At 37.4% G+C, this 22288-nt stretch overlaps 1 protein-coding gene across 1 annotated transcript in view; it reads left to right on the top strand.

Annotated features, from left to right (window-relative positions):
• Positions 1-5590: 5590 nt before the first annotated feature.
• Positions 5591-22288, top strand: part of LOC139138930 (leucine-rich repeat-containing protein 7-like) — a 163547-nt gene continuing 146849 nt past the window's right edge. The window contains exon 1 of the mRNA XM_070707552.1: positions 5591-5974. The gene's annotated coding sequence lies outside the window, so the exon portion shown is untranslated. The remainder of the gene's footprint in view (positions 5975-22288) is intronic.

Genomic DNA, 22288 nt, shown 5'->3' with positions numbered 1-22288 from the left:
TGTATCTATCAATCTACAAAAAAAACCCTGCTGATTGTTATATCCAAGTCGTTTTAATGCACTGGAGTTATCGTGGCTTACTTGTGTGCATGATATTAATATGATGTAATTTCACTTCCGTTTTAAATACTTCATCAGGTGTTATACGTACAAAATGCACAACGGACTATATGCCCTGTCGATTGAAATTCGAACTATCGTGGAGATTTAAAAAAGCGAAACAAAGTATTCTCATATGAATAGAAGTTAACCACAACTTCTCCGTTCGGTAAAAATATTAACAGAGTTCATAAACGAGCAAGGTGTCTATTGAGGTATATTCCCAGCTCTGCCAAAAAGTTAATTGGATTATGACAATAATACCCTTTATCATCGAGTGTAAACACGTGCAGATCAAATGATGAAGTCTTAGTCATTTGGAAGAAGTGACAGTTGTCGAAACTATCGCTTTCATTGTCTCCCTGTGAGACCGATAACCCCAGGTAGATGATACTTCAAAAAATGTGCCAACACTGTAAAATATTGAAGGTGTCTATAGCGGAAGGTATAAACGGATGTGGAACATCAAGCGCATGCGTACAGATTGGATGGGTAACTTTTACAGACATACTAATCGTAACTCGCTATAGACAGTGCTGCGTAGCAATGTAGACGGATTATTCTCCTGTACGTCGTTTTTGCACGAAGAGGACAACTGTTTACCGACACCGACGTAATTTGCAGAAAACATTCAAACTAAATAAACACCCTAAATTATCATTTATTTAATTTTTTTTCACTCGTATATTTTTCTTTTAGTTGTGAATTTTTCTCATTTTACTTGTGTATTTTACATTTTTAAATAGCATTGTAATTTTATAGCATCTTGGATCCCCTTTTATCACAGTGGATATCGACGCTTTATGAATAAATTATTATTAGTAGTAGTATTATAACTATTATTATTATCATTTTTCTGTCTTTACTTCTATGACATTGGCAGAGTTCGCACAGTAGCATTTTCCCAATTTGCTGAGCACGGAAGCGCTTCGTTGGTTCCGCAACATTTTGTTGCCGATGAGGACGGCGAGATAAAGATCGGTGTGCCGACCAATGATAAGACCCTGTATATTATCATTACCCGGTATGATAACAATTCATTTATCGTACCCTATGCAAATACAGCAGTATCAACAACGACAGAGAATGATAACAACTGGGCCAATCGCTAGCAAATGAAACCAACACTTCCGATTTCAGCTTCGATCAAAACATAACAAAACAAAAAATAAACAGCTGATTACACAAATAGTTTAAATGGAAAATATTACGTTTTCATACCATAATATTATGGAATGGAAGACATCGGTTTATGGTAATGACATACATGGTTTTTGCTGACAACATATTAACACAATTTCAGTTTTGCGAATGCAGATTAGAAGTTTGGTACTCGCACAAAGCACAACATACTACCGTCAAGTAGAAATATGTATATGTATATGTGGGGGTTTTTTATGCATCAGCATCAGAAGTGACGACATCACGCACACTGCACGCCACGTCGATGAAAACGCCTGGTATCTTCCGTCAATGTAAATCTTAAATGATGTATTATATTATACCAGCACATTAGTGGCGAAAATACATCGATTATCAGCCGTATATCTGTGATGTATGGCACAGTTGGATTGGAACAAGTGCTCGCTCTTAATGTTTCTTGCCAGAATTTCAATATACTGTTATAGTAAAACAGCAACAAGCCTCGGCAGAAGGTTTGCCGCTCACTTTTTGATCAGTTCACTTCATGTATGCACCCGCTATCGCTCTTGTACATATACCGTGAATTGGTGAAAATCTCTTCATATTCCAGTTGCAGTAACGTGGGTGTGGGTTGGGTGACTATTTAAATGTTAAATTTTCTCTGCAATGGTGGGAAACAGCACGGCCTCGTCGTTCAGCCCGAACGGTCTGAATTATTAATTATTCAAAAACAAAGGCGCTTTCCGCAAATTAAAGAAAATTAATCGAAATTGAGTATTGGACACGCGGCGAATATTAAAGCAACAGATCTTCGTCGAGACAATTACTTTTCAATTTACACAGCAAAGTGAAATTGGTAAAGTCGAAGCGGATTTATACCTGAAAAAAACAAAACAATGAAAGCATATTTTTTTACCAGGGAGAGCGAATATCCTACTCCTTTCGATGACACATGATTGATGGGTACTAATAAACGAATACTGTCTAAATTTAACCCCATCCGCATGGAGACGTTTGAATTTCCGCCAGAATTTGAGGTTCTAATTTCCCCCCGAAAAGACGAAGATCGATCGTCGATCATGCAGCCCTGTGATGAAACACTGACAGTCGCATTAATCAATCAGCAAAATTCAGGCAAAATTATTTTGCAAACTACTATGGCATTTACAGAAAGGTCTATATATGATTCAGTGTCCACCGAGAATGAGCTGAACGAAAACGTGGTAGTACTGCATTTGTTTCAGAAGTATATAAGCCTAGGCCTACATCTAGCAAGCGCCTTTAAGGTAGTATGCGCCTCGAAAGTGACAAACTTAAACTTTTACTCAAACTCTCCTCAGTGAGATTTTCAACTACATTGCATTCTCTTACTAAATCAAGACTAAAAATCAGGGGTCACTGTGCAAAATTTGGTACTAGAGAAACGAATTACCGAACATTTACCAATGTTTGAAATTCAATATGGCAGCCCGGTTCTGTGTTTATTCTATCGTGAAAACAAAATTTTCGATGTTCGAAAAACTAAGACGATAAAACTTTTTCTTACATCAAGAGCTTTAAAATGAGCCCTCACAAGTGGTAGATCAGAAGTACTGAAAACAATTGAGTTTGAATATCTGCCCCGAAGCCGCCTTCTATCCCAAGCTTACACCATACAACGAAAATTGGCATCTCAAGTCTCCAGTGTAATTTATTCGTCTTGAAATTTCATTTAGGATGCTCTTTCAAGTGAGACTCGCTCACTAGTGTGTCGTCAGAGTTAATTGCACGTGTGACATGTTAACGATCCGCTTTCGTAATTTTGATCGCAGAGAATTCATAGTTTATGGCGTTACACTGTATTTATGACTCAGCAAAGGTTGTGAATTAAATTCAACCATATAAGTGCACTTTTCCGTACACAGATAATTACTGTTCGCCATAGCAAACAGACTTCGACGAACACAGTTGGAGAAGCCTTGTCAAACCTCAGTTGCGCATGCTCTTTTTCAGAATGCCGAACTGGTACATTTTGTGTTTAATATCGGTCTCAAAGCTCAAACGAAATAAAACTCTCCAATAAGGAAGCTCATATTTCAGTTTCCTGACGCCAGGCATCAAAGTACCTGGTGACGCTGACTGAGGTTTTACCATAACAACTGAAAATTCCTGGAAAATAAATCTATTTGCGCTGATATCGAAAGTGTAGACTTTATGCAACACGCATATAGAAGTTGGCAAGCGTTTTTATGACACAATTTAAAATTGTTCAGCACTCTTTGTTCCCCTGTATGCCTAATATTAAGAACCCGGTGCAGTACGATGGGAAGGTAGTTCAAATAAAACGCAATGAATACTAAATTTAAACCCGGAATAAGTAGGACTAACTTGAAAGAATATTTTCATTTTTTCCTGCTCATTTTATTTCTCGTTATTCTTCATGTCGCCATTTGTATTGGCTTTTGAAGATGACAATAGGAACTGTACTGGGATAGGCATTTCGATCACAGCCATTTTGACTTTCAACCCATTGGAGAGATCCCGTCCAGACTCGGTGGAAAATGGAGATGGGTGATGGATAGATACGCTTGCCAGGGTTGACTCGTCGGCCGATTTCGTCGACCTCCAAATCCTCAGTGGATTGGCTCGATCTCAGTTTAAACATTGAACTGAACCAAGCGTGCAATGCCCGATAACAACCCGCTGCAATCGCTTTTAGCTAACTGGTGACGTCATTGTTTAAAAAAAACCACTCGAGGAAACCGCACGACATAGTAACTTCAGTTTAACGTGAGAATGCTACTTCTAAATCTTCAAAAATTCTTTGACCCTCTCAAGTATCTCTTATTAACATCGGCTCTCTCCTTTTCTCTATTCACCTCCTAGGGCACCCACTGAATATCTCATCGTACCACACGCTTCCGTTCTACTTCACCAAACACCCCCCTCCTTGAAAAGTCTTGCATATTTTCCTTTATCCATTCTTTTACAGATTAATATTAATTTTAAAACGTTTACTTATCTTTTGTCACCCATTTTAATCGAATATTTAAATACTTTTTTACAATATCACCTATAGAGACTTGTGGCCATGGGGCGGTGGAGTATTCAGTCTGTATATAGTTAAGCTGGGGTATGTAGGAAGCTTAGGCAGTAGATGAAACACGGGTAAAGACACGAACGCGCACTCACGTATGTGTGGCGAAAATTCGGGACGCTATTACCGTACAAAATGGGGCGCCTTTGGGCCGTAGTGACACCATCAATTTTTATCCATCCAGACAAATATTCACTACTCAATTAATATTTTAACATACAAGCAATTTTATTTACTCTATTGAAAGGAACTATTTTTAATCGGAAGCAAAATGAGTACAGCATCGGTAGGGTCACTTTTTGTGAGTGTATTCCGACAAGCGTCCCGGAAAAGGACCCTTTTTATGACCGAAACCAATTCAAATACTAGTAGAAAGAATTCCCGCGGTAACTAACATCTGGAGGATCCGGCACCCGAGGCAGAAGTGAGCGAGGGAGTGCTCTTATACGACGGACATTCCAGTCTATTTATGATTTTGTTGTTGATGATGATGATGATGATGATGATGTTGTTGTTGTGTTGTTGTTGTTGTGATGATGGTGATGATGATGATGATGATGATGATCATCATCATCAAGCTTATCATCACATCATAAGCAGCAGCAGCAACAACACCACCACCACCCCTATCACCACCCCACCACCACCACCACCACCACCACCATCATCATCATCATCATCATCATCATCATCGTCATTTTCACCATCATCATTTCCCACATTCGGTTTTATAGGGAATCGGGTATCTCTCCATCGTGTATTTGTCGACATCACCTCGGCCCATTTCAAAAACAACAAAGGGAAACAAATAGAAAGTTAAAACAATCAGCCTTGGCTGTTGACGCAGACACACAAAAAGATGTTGAAATTGCGTGATAGAGTTTCCAAGTGACATAACTTCAGGTCAGATCAAAGCGTTATTACGTGCTTAAGCCTACTTCACATGCTGTGATGACATATCAGAAAAGATAATTGAAGTACTGTGCAACGTTTTGGAAATCCATACCCACAAAAGTTAATTGACTGAGCTGTGAAATAAACAGAATGGAAAGTATTTTTATAGGCCGTTCATTTCGAAATGTTGATCTTTGTTGTTCGTTATTGATGGTTGCGTGTATCGTAGCTCATTAATTTTTATGATAAACGACTCTGGGCTTTGTAATACCGCTATTTATACTGCACGCGTATAACGTCAGGTATACCATATGACACCGAGACCAGAGCTTGAGGGTGCGTCGCGGCGTCTCGTTTTGGCGTGCATAAATTACTCCTATTATGCAAATGACAACATGGCGACTCGCATTTGAAAACATCGCTGTACAGTGTAGAGCGCTCTGGCTGTGTAAATTCGCAAATGTTAACATAACTGCAAGTATTCTTCCAAGTTTGTGTGAACATTTTATCAGCGGAAGCATACAAAAGTAGCTTCTCTTGCTGAAATCTCTTGTTTTTCGTATTCGAGACTCGCTCCGTCGGTGGTCGGTTTACGACAACACTGAAGTTCACACACACGTACACAGATTCAGAAGACGGAAGGAAGCTGAGTCGCTACTTACTGTCACTTAGAGTTCACCGTCAAGTCATGGAAACCTGAACAGAGGGGGCTAGAAAACTGGAGCACGGCCTAAAAAACTCTCCGGGTTACTGGATTCTAAGGTAAGCCTTGTCCAATCGTAACGTGAAGGTTAACAGCAAATAATATTTTCTCGCAGTCGTTCGAACACAATGCAACAGTGCTGTGTGAGGAATGAGTACATGACTGCACACGGTTTCTTATTTGTATGGAAGCAGTATCCAGTGCGTTTACTTCTTCAGTGCACCGGCATCTTAGACAAGTCATTCTCATTAAAATGTGCTACTAGTATCTCTTATCGTCAGCCTACCTTGGGTTTCACACTGAATTTTGGCTGGGAAGGGTACAGTTTTAAAAAGAAACAGGACGCTTGGGATATTTGCGCCAAGGTTTCCAAAAATTGTTTTTACAGCGCGTAGTGTAACCGTATGAACATCAAATATGGGAGACTTCCAGTTCCCCCGGGGGGAAATTGTACGAGCCCGTTCGTTCTGCAGGATTATCAAGCCAAAAGAAATTTACGTATGTCATCAGCCTTTGATAGACTGTTAAGGAGGTGGCGATAGACTCGTCAAACTGAACAAATGGAGTCTAAAAGACCACATAAATTGACCGTAATTTATGGTACGTATAAGAAACAAGGAATCGATATTAATAGCACGGCCGTGCAATTATAATAAATCAATGGTCTGATTTCTCCCTGTGTCTTAGGGGAAATTTAATGAGTGTTCTGATAATACTTAGAGGCAAAATAGCTTTTAACTAAGTAGATAGTAACTATGAAGATGGCATTTATCAAGATTTGCGAATTGCTCTCCGGTTAACAAATTGCACGCGATAGTCAATCATATATGTACGGGGAAATACCTTACATTTGTAGTTTAAATGGACACCGAAATTTTTATCCTTCATCTCGCGATATGGTTGTCGCTCATGGGAAAAAAGTGGACGTCGAGACTGCACATCGCTGGGCAAACGGCTAATATCTGCCTGGGTGCACAGTGCTATTTTCAACCCAGTGTACACGCTATGTTGCTGTGGAATATACATCTGCCAGAGTGTTGTTGACAGGGGAGGGTGTCGTGTAGAATTTGTCAACAGTAAATAAACAAATCAAAACCCGTGAAAATTAAGATTCTTGCGACACATTCATCGTTGTCAAGGAGAATTGGTAAACAGCCAACAGTGGACCAGAGAGTTGTTAGATCCTTCCATATTCAGCATATTTTGAGAGGTTTCTGCTGCTGGTCTCAGTTGACGGGTGAACTATAATTGTACACGATCTGGCGAGTTTACATGTGTAATGCAAGCACACTGTCTATTATGCTGGCGTTCTATATGTGGCTGGTTCCTATCGATTAACCACAGGAAGAAATGCTAGCAGTCTTCAAAGGAATTCCAGAGCGCAATGGATTTGTGTCTCTCGCTGTGAATCAGAGAATATGGCATAGCTAGGGATCCACTGTTGTACATATTTCATACGGTCTAGAAGTTCACTCTGTGTAAAGTACTGGGTGGTTTGGCTCAAAATTAGAGGATACAGGTAAATGATTTGGAAAGCCCAGTAATATTTCTGCTCCACCTTTATTGAATGCTCCGAGGAAAGCCCTGATTAAACATAAGTGACATTTACTGGGTTGCTAGCCTTGACAAAAAACCCACTGGCAGTTGCACTATTAAAAAATATTACAGCACACACTAACACACCCACACAACAGTTCACGCAATCCATTGATGGTTAATTGTTAATGAAAATATTTTGTCTGGTTTTTTTTGCTGGGTTTGACCAATTCTCAAATAACTGGATGGAAAAGGTCCATCTTACATTTCCTACCAGCTGTCTAATGTGACTGCTAATCTGCATAATTAGACTTGTGAATGAACATTTAATTAAAAGATAAGAAAATAAAAGAAAGTTTCACAGACTATAATTAAGTTTGCAAAAGCCTGGAGCCTTATTTTGTCATTTAATATGTAATACATTTCATTCTAAGAGTATAATTACCATTTATGTTTTTTAATAATGCAGCAAAATTATGAATGGACTATGAATTTCTGAAAGAAAAGTAAATTTTGAATAACGTCTAATTTCATGACATGTACTTCTTTTGAAATCTCTTTTGTTCTAAAATACTTCAATCAGCATTCGATATTACATTCAATTCATACCAATGACATCAGGGTTAATTAGGTGTATTTCTAGGAGTGGTTATATTACATCTCAGGACATGTGGCTTTTTAAAGACTTGAGCTATGGGTCTGGTATTGCAAAAAGACAAAAACGTTAAATGTTCAAAAAATTATTCTGCTGTTGATCAAACATGGTTTTGTGTGCAGGGTTTGAGAAAGATGCGGTTGTTTTGTCAAATGAAACTTGACTCAACCTATAGCGACTGTTTTTGTTTCCAAGGGAGTCTTGAGAACTGTCAAGGCACCTTGTGCACTATCCCTGTCTAGTAACTCTGGAATGTTGCGCTGCTTTCTTGAAGTCATTTAATGCATCAAAATGTAAACACTGATCATAGGCCCCACAATAATGTGTCTTCTTCATAGACAAGTCAGCAGTGCTGATCAAAATCCAGGGGTTACAGCATTCTCTGTATAGTTAAGTATAGGCAAGTATGGAACTGGCAACGACAGGTGATGATTTGTTGTTGGCTATGAAATACTTTGAGAAATTGCTTTATAATTAGGGGAGTTTGTGCTAATAGAATTATTATCCCACCTGTTATGTCCCTGTTTATACAAGATGTGGTTGCCGACAGCGTTCTCAATGGTATCGGCATGATGAGAAATGTGCAAGCACCGTGAGGTCTGGATGCTGTGCAGCTTATGAACCGATGAAGGTTTAATTTTTAGAGGCAATACCTGTAACTTGTATAGATATTTTTCATTATTTTTTTTCTTTAGAACAAAGTACATTTTGTCTTCATCTCCCTGAAGTATGATGAAATGAAATGTACTATAGTCTTGGAAACACACAGGACATTGTGTACATTAATGTGATGTGATAGTTGACAAATGAATTCTAGTCCAGATTGAAACTGAGTCGTCAACATTGGTCATTTCGTACAAACAGAATGTCTAATAGCTTGTTAAACACTATGCATATGGGCAGAATTTTATATGTAGTGCAAGAACTTCATCTTTATTGTACAAATGGCGTAAAAATAATGAACATCACATCAATAGTTACCGCAAATGGAGCTTTAAGTGATAGAGCAGGTGTCTTCTTGTTTTAGTAGATATGTCCAACATACATGAACAGGGCCAAAACAAATCATCTTCAACAATAGATGATGGTGAGTCTGTAGGGCGGAAGCTGTGAAAAGTCTGACAAGCCGCATAATTTAAGTGTGGCTTCTTGTAAATCCAACAAGCCAGTTCATAGCGGGGAGTGCTGTGAGTTGAAAGTGTCCGTCGCGAACAATCTTCCATAAAAAGGATCAGATTATCCTGGAAAGCTGAGAAGCTGTGAGTGTGAGTTGGAAGTCCGGAATTCTCAGTTTAAAAGTGTCATGTGCAGTGGAAATCTATACTCCTGGTATTCCAGTATCCGACGCTGTATTTGTTTTCATCTCATCAAGCTGAAAAAAGATGGAAGTTTTCCAAGGTGATAAAACCTTTTATTTGTGTTCTTTCCCTGTAAAATATGAAACATGAACACACTCTTGACCTTTGAGTAAACTTGTACTTTATATTTGGTAAAACCTTCTGGTACTTCAGATCTTGACAGTAATGTAAGATCTGACCCTGTATCTTAAAGCGCTCATGTAGCTGTAACTGTTGATGTGCTTTCAAGTATTTTTTTGATCAGATTTTCTAATACAGTTCCATGTTCTACTCTCCAGAAATGATGATGAAATGTCAAGAATTCAACAATACAGCCTGTGTGTGTAATTTCCAGTGTCATTATTGATCATTGACATTTTAGTCTGGGGTTGAATTTATTCATAATACACCTTCATTCAAAATACACTCTTTTATTTTTCAAAGCTGTTACTTTACAGTTCAACATAATCATATTAGGTAGTATGTGCTTTGAAAGTGAAATCTTGACTCACACTTTTGCTCAAACTTTCCACAATGACACTTTGAACAATTCTCTTACCAAATTGTGAATAAAAAACAGGGGGTAACAGTGGAAAGTTTGGTACAAGAGAAACAAATAACCTAACATTTACCGATATTTAAAATTCAAAATGGCTGCCATGCCTGTGTTAACTCTATGGGGAAAATAAAATTTTCCAATGTGGAAAAAAGTATGATGGTAACATGCGTTCTTACTCACATAAAATGAGCTCCCACAAGTGATAAATCAGAAATGAATTGTAAAAGTTTGAGAGTTCTAAAATCTGTCTCTTAGGTGCATTCTACCTTAATTAAGTATGAGAATAAGAAAAATTGATTGTGTTCAATAACAAAAATAATGGAAATCGAAAATTACAGCTATTCTATCTTTACACTGTAGAGAAAACTAGGGTCTGTGTTTGAAGCAAGGCTGAAGTTATCACAGATAGCTTCAGCAGCATCACAAACTTTTCAAGGCCATTGTTTCTCAGAACTCTCAAAGCTTAAAATATTATCAGGCATTAGATGTAACTTTAATTCAGATCTTTGATAAGCGGCTCGTCTCTGTATCAGTGACATATTTACGATACATGGAAGTCCATACGAAATACCATAATCAGCAGAAGTATCTCTGGATACTGTTAGATGTGCAACGGTAAAGATTTAAGTAGATTTTGTGGTATAATTCAGTGGATGAAAATCCAGATATGAGGTTGTGTTAATACTGTGTTCTGTCCTTGGAAATGACAATGGTAATAAATAAAACCACACACACAAAAAAAAAACGGAAACAAAATGATGGGTCTGTTTAAGGCTTTATTTTATCATGATGTATTGAGCAGGGTAATTTTATGTGACTTCTGCCAAAGCTGGGTGGCACATATTTGTATTGATCATGCATGTGTACACATGTTAAAGTGTTGAAGGAGTCGTATGTATTTGAAGACCATTATTCAGTGTCAATGATACAGAATGATTCATGTTGTGCATGCTACATTTTGATCGATAACTGACTGAAACCAGGACTGTTTTTCTGTTTCTTCAGAATTCAAGACTGGAGCAACAGTATGAGAGCACGCTTTGTTTAAAAATGCGTGACAATTACAAGGATTTTCGGTATAGGATGTTGCTCGATTTTTTTTTCATTTATCTGATGTTTGAACTTTGACATCCTCGCAGAAGGCCATGAAGTTCACATGCATAAGTTATAACTTAAAAACTGAAGAAAGCATTCCGTGATCGTGTTAGTTGTACACTTGGGAACATTATCAGATGGTGATTTTTTTCCTTGGAATTGCGTTTACCAGCATTACTTAAGGAAATCCCTTTTGACTTTACGAGCCAAAAGAACATAAGCCATACTTCTCTTGCACTGTCTCGTTCTCTTTCCAAAAAAAGTTCAATCGGCAGACACTCCTGACGCAAATTCATGGAAATCTAACGGACACAAAGCACTTTCTCACTTCTGTATTTGCACTCCATGCCATTTAATCAGAAAAAGGGGACCCTGTACACTAATTCCAATTAACCTGATTAAATTATTTAAAAAAAAACATGAATATTGGAAACAGATTCATTCCGCGCGATATGTGATACCACTCACCAATGTCAATTTTTACTTTGCCCCCAGGCGGTACACATCAAACGCTTTGTTCGTGCGCTAATATTTTTACATTTCACTTCCATACAGTAATGGAATGATTGAAGACTACTTGTAAGATTGAAATAAGTACAGACTTCCTGAAAGCGATTTGGAATTCGGGCCCCGATGGAAATTACGCATCTCGGATTCATCAGGGTCATGTCACTGAACCCCCCTGTGCTGCACGGAAAATATATTTCTTATCCAGGGTTATATTTATCTGCTGCCGAGATTTCAGTTGCTGTGAGCCGGAAAGCTGCACGGGGGAATCCCTTAAGAATTATGCCGTTAATACTGTCTGTGGCTTTCTATGTACCTGAGGTCAACCTTTTGAGAGTCCCTGCTCAGTGTTTTAGAAGACAGCAGGCTGAGTGATGGTAAGCCAGCGTCAGGGAAAAAGAGGCTTCCCCTGTCAGGTTTTTCAGAATATGATCCACAGCACCTATGACAACAGGGAACACGGATCTGTTCAGAATTAAACTTTTGAAGGGAACATGGCATCCGGATATATTCGTGTTGAATCTCAAGAGAAATTTTATACAAATCAGACAGAGTAGTCAGTTGAAAAATTTTGATGAGGTTTCTTGTCTATATGTATATTGGCCTGTATGTCTTAACAAATCTCCCCTCATAGGCAGTATGAAATGATCAATCATACTTTGGCAACTTTATCCACATATAAACCCCGATTTTGTTCATGCTTCTTCTTCATCCATGCTCTTTTGCTTTTTGAGTTTTAAAAATTTTGTTTTACCTATTCATGCCGAGATTTTCCTGACGCTATAGCAACTGTTGAAATGCAGATCACCAGTACCAGATCTTGTATCACAAATACAGTTGTAACCATCAATTTCAAAGCCGTGTATCTGTGAGAATGTAAAAAAAATACCTACAGTATGTTATGCCATTCTCTGGAAATATTTTTACCAATCAATCTTCATGCACATGTGTGTATAACAGGTGTTCAGCTTGCAGTGTGCGCTATGTTAAAACACTAGACTACGGTAATACATATAAATCAATACACAATGCCGTATAATCAATGATTACCGGTATATCTAGCCACTAACTGATACATACATTTGTATATCTTTTGGGCAAACAAAATGTACATTGCAGAGGATCTGTTGTACAGTTTTGGTTAAATGTGCATGGTTACGGCAAGCACCATCGTTTATATTAAAAAAAACCCAAGTATTTTACCAATAGTGTTTGAAGCATGGCATACATAGATGTATGGTATTGTAAAAGGTAGTACCATACATGTATGGTTATTTCAGGTAACAATTGATGTTACATGTATGGTGTAGTTCAGTGAATGTATGGCATCCTTGCATATTGATCATTGATTTGCATATTTTCCCCCATGCAAAATTAATTATTTTTGGATGACTGTATGTATGAAATGAAATTGTTATGTTTGTTAGTTATTATGAATAATTAAATTACGATAATATGGTAACTTTGTCCATTGTGCAACATTCAAACTTAAAAATGCATTTATGAATATGCAATCTACACACACACTGTGATGGTGTGCATCTAAGTAATTATATCATGTGACATTGTTGTGTGGAAGAGACTTGCATATTAATTGGATATTTGCATGTTATTTATATATTACGCACAAAATAGTGTTGCTCTTATCTGGACCATGTTCAAGACAAACTGAATGATACTGACCATGCATTGTTCAAAATACATGTATATGATGTCCTGAAGATATGGCATGCATTCAAATACTGACCCAGATATAGTTATAACTATTTCATTGATGATGAATCTTATACAGTCAAGTATGGGCAGTGGATTACCATATTCCTTTACAGTCAAGTGTAGATAATGGATTACAATATTTCTTTACAGTCAAGTATAGACAGTGGCTTATCCTATTCCTGTACAGTCAAGTATAGACAGTGGCTTACCCTATTCCCTTACAGTCAAGTGTAGAGAGTAACTTGTTACCCTATTCCGTTACAGTCAAGTGTAGACAGTGGCTTACCCTATTCCCTGACAGTCAAGTATAGACAGTGGCTTACCCTATTCCCTTACGGTCAAGTGTAGACAGTGGACTAACCTATTCCAGGATTAGAACTCTGTGTAAAGATCAGTCCTGAAATGTTTTTACTGTTTGTTCTGTTTTCAAAAATCAGAACAATTTTAATACCAATATCAAATATCAGTCATTAAATAGACTCTATTGAGATAAAAACTGAAGTTGAACGCACTGGTTTCAAAATGCACTGCAAAGTACAATGTACATGTACCAGACGCAGGGGATGATCAGCTCGCCTAAAGGTGAAAAATTTACCTGTGCAGTACAAGATATCTTCATATAGCGGTACATGCCAAGTTACCGTCAATATAATTTTATTTCATGGTTCTCTTTGCCACTGGGGACACCCTGTACATGTGTGTCACTTTGCCACTGGGGATACCCTGTACATGTGTACCGCCCTTGAAAATGAGTAATTTGCTAAAGGTGCCTGATTTTGGATGTGGGGGTCCTTGAAACATGTGATTGGTTGTCAGTATGGTAATTATTTTGGGAAAAAAGTCACCCCAGGAGTTGCAACTCAATCTTTTTTTCCTTTTATAAAACTTTAACCTTAAAGTTTGGTGCTGTCCTTTAGTTTGGCATCATTGTGGTAATAACATTAGACCGCTTCAAAATTAAAATGCTTGAAAAGCAACATATTACTGTATGATGTGAATTTATTATCAGCCAATTGATTTAAGCAGTCGTATGATCTGGCAATTATTATAAAATATATGCTCCACTTCACTGTTAGTTTACTTATTTCAATATCAATTTATTTCAGTATGAGTTATAAATCTATATTTTCAAATTTATCAAAATGCAGCTTGGGGACTATTATGGCATCAATAGTGAAATTTATTAACACTTGGAAATACATACTTTGCCTGAGACGTTAGCAGTGCTCCCTAAATAGGCAATTACTTTAATGAGACAATCAGGAATATTGTGTTCAGACAATACATGTGATTATGGCTTTCCTGTCTTGCTAGCACAGGAAGTAATGTTGGTTGTGTTTCAGTCAGTCAGGCTTGACAGGACGGAGCTTACTGCCGGCTCATCAAATCAAACTCCCAGAGGAAACATCTGTGGAATGGTTTCCCAACCACTGATGTTGCCGATTATCTTTTCTCTGTCCTGTTCTTTTTTTACAAGATTTTATCAAATCCAGGGTACTTTTTCCATGGTTGAATCATGACAAGAGTGTCTTCAGTTTGAACCATGGCAAGTGTGCCTTTATAAATGAGTTGTAAAATTTTACATTACTTAATTATTCATAGTATTTCATTCCTTTCAAATCGGGGGGCTCACTGCAAACAAGTGGAAGAAAAATATCTGCGGCAGAAAAAATGAATTGTAGATTGAAATTTGTTTTGAAGAGGGTATAAGGAAAAGATGCAGCATTAAAAATAAACAAGCGACATCTAATGAGGTTTATGATAATGAATAAAAGATTTCTATTAAATGTTTGTTTATAAAGTTTGTTTATTGTGAATATGTACCATATTTTCATGGTTCAAGTTCAGCCAACAATGTAGACGGAGACAAGTGCAAGTTGTTTAGCTGTATTTTGTTACATACTTTAAACTTGTGCACAGAATTTATGATTAAATATACATGTACATGTAGGGTGGGCCCTGGGATACTTCATTTTTCGCTGTAAGTTTGCCATATTTTGAAATTATGTATGCAAGTTATGATCAGATTACAAATGACCCTGAGATTCTTAATCCAGGCTTCAAGAGCTTAATCTACTGATTCAGGAAATAGTAGTTGATTTTGCATATTTCTTGCCCAGCAACTCAACCTTGAGATGTAGTTCCAATTATTTGTACATGTGGCGAATATTATTTGTATATTGATAACCAGGATGTCATGATCATTGGCGTCATTGTCCGGAGAGAACTCGAATAATGAACTGATGGGCATTTTTCTCTTATCTCCAAAAGCCAATGCCAAGTACGCAGGTAGAGTATGTGCTTGTACCTCAGAAGTCAGATATTGCGTATGGTGGTACAGATGTTCCGTAGACATGGTGCAAACATTGCAATGGCACTGCATCAATGACATATCCATGGTAGATGTAGCTTCAACAGTCGCTACCTTTTTGAGCCAAGTCAGCTGGTTTGTTGTGCCTTAAGGCGTAGAATAGGTTTCCATTCAAAATATTTAGATTTGCACTGTTGATCTGCCAGTGCACCAAACCTCCCATACATGTACCTTAAGGTGTCAGTTATCTACACTATTCGTATTTGTAAATTTCAATAGAGTGCATGTACCATTCAGTCTATTGAAGGAATACAAAGTTTGAAGAAAACGCTAGTTAATAAGATGCAAAAGGAGTATTTATGGCTTCAATTGGGCCTTGAATATGAAATGACTTTCATATTGCTTTTGAACTTGCAGTCATTTTTCATGTCCCTATGGAGTCCTTGTATAAACAGTCAATCTGCAACCCAAAGGTACACTTTACCTACTGGTATCATAGAATGCTCTATTTGATCAAATAGCTCTCATTGAGGTTCTTAGAGCAAGGAAATCTTGCTTTTTATGTGAGGTAAGGAGAGATTTGGTGTGCCGTGGATTCACAGTGCTTTGAAGCATAGCTATAGACCTCTAATGAAGCAGCAAACACAGCCCGAAGCACTACAATCGTGGCATATTGAGTGCATTGTGAAACTGCAGCACTCAGATCAATGATGACAACATCTTGGCAAAATAATGCAAGAAACGACCCTGTTTGAAGGGAATACTTTGGTATAAAGATACATATACATGTATTTGCTAAAAAGTATTTCAATACAGTATCTTCAACATGAACATACATGTATGTATTTAGCTATGAATGCTTTGTTTCATGCATGGAATTTTAATATTTATTTTTACTGTAAGTTTTAATAAACACAGTATTTGTGTGAAGTTAAAAATAAGCAGCTTGCTTTATCATGTTAATGGTTGCCTTTTTTTTTATTTCATTTTGAAGGAAACTAAGGTCACCGTGCAAAGGGATGTATGGGAATGGGATGGTTGGTCAAAATTGGAAAAAAATTATGCACTATCAGTTTCCGAAGAAAATGTTTTGCTTCATGGCTTTTGGATAGATAGTGCACATGGCTGGAAATTTAAGTGTAGATTTCTAGAAAAATATTTGCATGATTTATCAATCTATGTGCAAAGGAAATGTCAGTTCTTTGATGATGAAAAAAAAATTGTGTAATATCAACCCAACAAGCACTTCCTAAAATCTAATGGTGGATCCCTTTGGTCAGATATAAATGTGATATAATTTTCATTATCATTGATAACTGTAGCAGCTGGCTGGACTCTCTTGAGTGAAAGAGAGTTACAGTCAAAATGCAGGAGAGAAAATCAAAAATATTCCAGCATTTGTGTGGAAATGTGTGGTGTAATTTTCCAGTATTGACATTTCACTTGTTGGAATGTTGAATCAGGAATCGACTGGTGCGTTTTGTGCTACAGGTACCAGTTGTATTGTGTCTGTGAAAAGTTATTGGATTGTTGAGCTGTGTATCAGCCGCGTCTTTTCACAAAGCTTTGAATGAACAGTTTGCGTGGGGCTTTTCATTCATCATTCAGCCCAGCAGACCAGTCAATGTTGCATTTGAACAAGACAACAGACAGTGTCCCAGTTTGTGACTCACTGACTGGTGGTCCCTTTGTCGTTGTATTTGCCATAACTCAACGTAAGTGTGGCAGCAGAAAGGTGTTGTTCATCTGGCAGAGTTACATACACCGTCATCAATATCTCCTTTCACACGTAATAGATCATAGCTTTTCCTGTTGAATTTCAACAGCAGTCTGGTCTATCAACACATTGAAAGGGACAATACCTGCAACTCGTGATAATATTTTCATTATTTTCGTCCAGGAAAAGGATTACATTGTGTTGTCCTGCCATCAAAAGTATCTGGAAATGCCGTATTACTAGCTGTGCAAATACAATGCATTTATATTTTACAGTATGCAATGTTATCAATATCATTGACATGTGAGTTCTTGTCTCCAGTGGCAGTGAAACTCAGCTGTCAACAACATTTACATCACACACAGAGGCTGTGTTTAAGTTGAGCACCGGGCATTTGAAATTGCTTTAAAGGTTCAATAGGATGCTGTATTTTATAAACAGAACAAAGACACTTGAAAATACAAGAGAGCAGACCTGTCCCTATCTTGTCCAAGTCTCTCATTTTCCCTTTTGTGTAACCCCATATATAATAACTAATTAGCAATAATTATCACTATACATATGGCACTCAGAGAAGATTATCTAGGGTTTGTATTTCTAAATTTGCATATAAATTCACCCACATACACGCGGGGGCATTGTCTCCAATAGAGAAAGTCTTTTATTGTTTTTAATTGTGATCTATTTTAATTTTGTCTGTTGGATGTCTTACCAGGAGGGAGTTTTCCAGCATTTCTGGGATGCCTAATCAGTATGTCATTTCATCTTGATAGGCCAATGGCCTGGCAGGCACGCATCCAGTTGCCCGACTTGCCTGCATGGCCAGGATTCTGATTTGCGTTTGACTATTGAGTATACATTACCCCTTGGCTCTTTCTGCCTTTCTAATAACTGACTTCCTTCGGAAAAAAAAAAGACTTGATCCCTCAGGTGTCTGATCCAAGCAACTAAGATAGAGAGGTACGTGACATTGTACAATACTCATTTGCTTTCAGACTGTTATACTGAGTTGTCGTCGTGCCTTCCTCACCTATGGTACAGCCCTTCCATCCATATGTGTTTGCACCCCTTTCCTCTCAGTGTCTGTTGCACCCTCTGTCACCCATCCTCATGCTTATGACATAACCAAGCCCCTTTCCACACCCTGCCAAATGTACTTTTTTATCTTTGAAAATATCGGGGAGGTACCAATTCTTGGGAGGAAAAAGGGTTAAAATATCCTGTATCCCTAGGAACCAAGCTACATGCTGGAAAAATTCCCAATATATTAGACTTTCCCTAAAACCACCTCTACTTATCCGAGTGATTTCTCCCAGTGCCTGGCCCCTCTCTTATTTCCATACCCTACTTCACTTCAGCAGTAATAATGATCACTTTGCCCGGTAATGAAATTTGGCATTGTAGATTCAGTTGTATTTCCCCTGATAACTCCCCCCTGAATGCGTAGGTAGTCTCCTCATTCAGCTTGGAAAATTACAATTTTACTGAGAAAATTCGAAATTACGTCCAGTCGGCTGCCTCGGCGGTGCACTGAGGTGAAAAACGTGATGTTTTTTTGTGAAGCAGTCGGCCTGACCAGTGTCATGATTGACCAAATTCTGTGAGTATATCGGTATATGTACATTATATATGCAGAAATTCCCGTACCAGGTTTGCATTTTTTTGTGCACTACTGACATTTTTGTGGAAAACACTTTATCCTGTCATCTTCCTTCAATTTGTCGCCTTCTTGCCGGCTTCCAGATTTTAACTTTACATATCAAAGTTATTAATGGGGCTGAATGACAGGCATCACCGTGAAATGAGGGATTGTTTTGCATTGTTTTGGCTTCAAGAAAAATTTTTAAGGAATGTTGCAGCTCAGTTTCAGGAAGAGGTGAATAATTTGATGGATTATCAGTGAAATCGCTGGTGGCATTTCCTTGTTCTGTGTGCGACTCGAGCCTTGGGTGGATGAATGATGAGTTGTTAGCATATGTATTTTGAAAATTCATGTGTAAATTTGTGTTGATCTATCATTTGCTCCTTGATAGGCTATACTTTGTCACTTTTGGAACTTTAAGTAAACCATCAATATTCTCCACACTTTGTACATTTTAAGTGTACTTCATCAATGTCACAAGGAAATCTTACATTACTACATGTATTTGCATGTATACAGGTTAGCATAGCAAGCCATCTATGATACAAGGACTCTACATTGTCAGAACTCCACCGTATTACTATCAAACAAGGCTTCAAACTTGTTTTCATATTCCAGGAAATTTATTTAACAAGCATCAGTTGAAGGCTACAGTGCATGTCTCAAAGTTATAAGCAATGAAATTCTCGATTGACAGTAAACGTTGGTAGGAATTTGATCTATTTATAAGTTTGTTTGTGTCTCTTGCTTTCTGGCATAAAATTGGTCCTTTTGTTGTTAACTCTCTAAATTTTGGTCACGAGTGTGGTAAACTTTCAACTTCACAACGCCAAAGTATAATTACTTTAATTGAGAAAAAAGGTAAAGATAAGCAGTTCATAAAAAATTGGCGGCCCGTTTCTTTGATTAATGTTGATGCAAAGATTGGTTCTAGGTGCCTCGCCAAGCGTCTGGAAAAAATTCTCCCAGGTATAATTCATTGTACTCAATCTGCATTTGTCAAGGGGAGGGATATCTCAGATTGTATTCGCTTAATTGAGGAAATCATGACTTATACTGAGGAGCATGACTTGACAGGGATTCTTTTGGCAGTGGACTTTCAGAAAGCATTTGATTCCTTGGAGTGGCCATTTCTTTACAAGTGTCTTGAAGCCTTTAACTTTGGTCCGTCATTTATTAGTTGGATCAAGGCATACTATCAGGATATTGAGAGTACAGTTATTAATTATGGTTACACCACTGGTTATTTTAGCATCGAACGTGGAGTTCGTCAGGGAGACCCACTTTCACCTGCTTTATTTATTTAGCCTTGAAACGCTTTTAATTGCGATTCGAAAGAATCCTGGTATCCATGGTTTCCATACGGGGGGAGATGAAGTAAAGGAAATTGCTTTCGCAGATGATTTAACCTGTACTTTAGCAGATGAAGAGTCAGTAACTCTTCTTTTTGTAATTTTGGAGCTTTTCTCTAATGTATCTGGTCTTCACATAAATTTAGAAAAAACAGAGGCTCTGGCTTGGGAAATGGAAGAAAAGGAAACATAAATTATTCGGAATCAAATGGCCCAATGAGCCAATCAAAATTGTTGGAGTTTTTATTTCTTACGATAAAGAATGGGCTACTCAACTTAATTATGCTAAACCTCTGGAAAACTTAGAATTGACTCTTAACTTCTGGCGTCAACGTGATCTTACCATTTTGGGTAAAATCCAGGTGGTTAAGAGTCTAGCGGTATCTAAGATTGTCTACCTTATGCGTATGACAAGTGTTCCGAAGAAGATTTGAATGAGGTTAATAGTAAAATTTTTTCGTTTATCTGGAAAGGGAAAGATAGAATTGCAAGGAAAGTAATGATGTCAGATATTAAGTATGGTGGCCTGCGTGCCCCAGATGTGTTTGTTTCTCTTAAGTCATTTCGTGTATCATGGATTAAACGTTTTCTGGACCCTTCTGTTAAACACCCATGGAAGCAATTTTTTATTAAACGGTTGCAACCAGTGGGTGGTAAATTTGTATTTAACTGCAATATAATATTAACTTGCTCCCTGTTCACCTTGGTGAGTTCTACTGTGAAGCACTCGACTCCTGGATAGACTTTAAGAGTATCAATACTCAGAATACTGCTATGAATTGTATCATTTGGAATAACAAAAATATTGTTATTAATGGGAAATCTGTGTATTGTCAAGATATCTTTGAGAAAGGGATTTGTTATGTAACTGATTATTAGAGAGGGGAAGATTTAGAGGAGCTAATGACCTGAGAGAAATGTTTGATCTTTCTGCCACCCAAGCTTTTAAGCTACTCTGTATTTGGGATGCACTCCCACCTGACCTAAGGATAACGCCACCATCTTTATCTTTATCATTGACTACTCCAAATGTGTTATGTTATGATTTCTCTGTATACATAGTAGACAAATTTATTAATATTCTTGAAGCCAGTAAAACTGTAATTAACAACAGCTTAAGGGGTAGGAATACTGCCCTTCCAACTAGTTCTGCTTATATTTTAAGAGTATTAATATTTCCGTTGATGAACTTTCAAAGTTATATTTACTTCCATTTAAGTGTACAATTGACACTAGAGCCAGAAGCTTTCAATTTAAGTTATTACATCGTATCTCTACACAAATAACGATCTCTTTAAAATGAAAGCTCTGAATGTCACTGATCCATTTTGTAGTTTTTGTCGTAGGGAAGTTGAAACAAGAAATCATCTGTTTATTCTGCATTTACGCAAGAGAACTGTGGGATACTTTTCACAAATCGTATAAAGAATTTGTAAGTAGTTCAGAGTTTCCAACTCTACAACATGTAATTCTTGGTTCCGTGGATTTTCCGAGCATCTTAAACCATCTTTTGATAATTGGGAAACAATATCTGTACAAGTGCAAAATGCAGAAGTGTTTACCGATATTTCCAGGATTTAGAGCAATGATAAAACAAACACGGAATGTTGAGGAATATATTGCAAAGCATAATGGCAAAATAGAAATCCACAACAGAAAATGGTCATTACTGAAAGACGTGTAATTTTTTTTCTTCTCCAAAGCGCTCATTTTTTCTGTATGCCACTATTGTGTGTCTTTCTTGTTTTTGTCTCTTGTCTTGTGTCTTTGTATTGTGTCAGCATAATGGAAAAGCTTAATAAAAAAACTAAAAAAAAAAAAAAAAAAAAAAAAAAAAAAAAAAGTTTGTTTGTGTCTCATTTTATTGGCATCCGATGACAATTTCATAGTTGAGATGATTGTTGTACTTGACCTGAAGCAAATGAATCACAGATCATGGTTTTCTA

Source organism: Ptychodera flava, chromosome 8 (genome assembly GCF_041260155.1).
Source record: "Ptychodera flava strain L36383 chromosome 8, AS_Pfla_20210202, whole genome shotgun sequence".
NCBI lineage: Eukaryota > Metazoa > Hemichordata > Enteropneusta > Ptychoderidae > Ptychodera > Ptychodera flava.
Note: the sequence above shows the minus strand (reverse complement) of the source record. Positions and strands in the feature narration are given on the sequence as shown.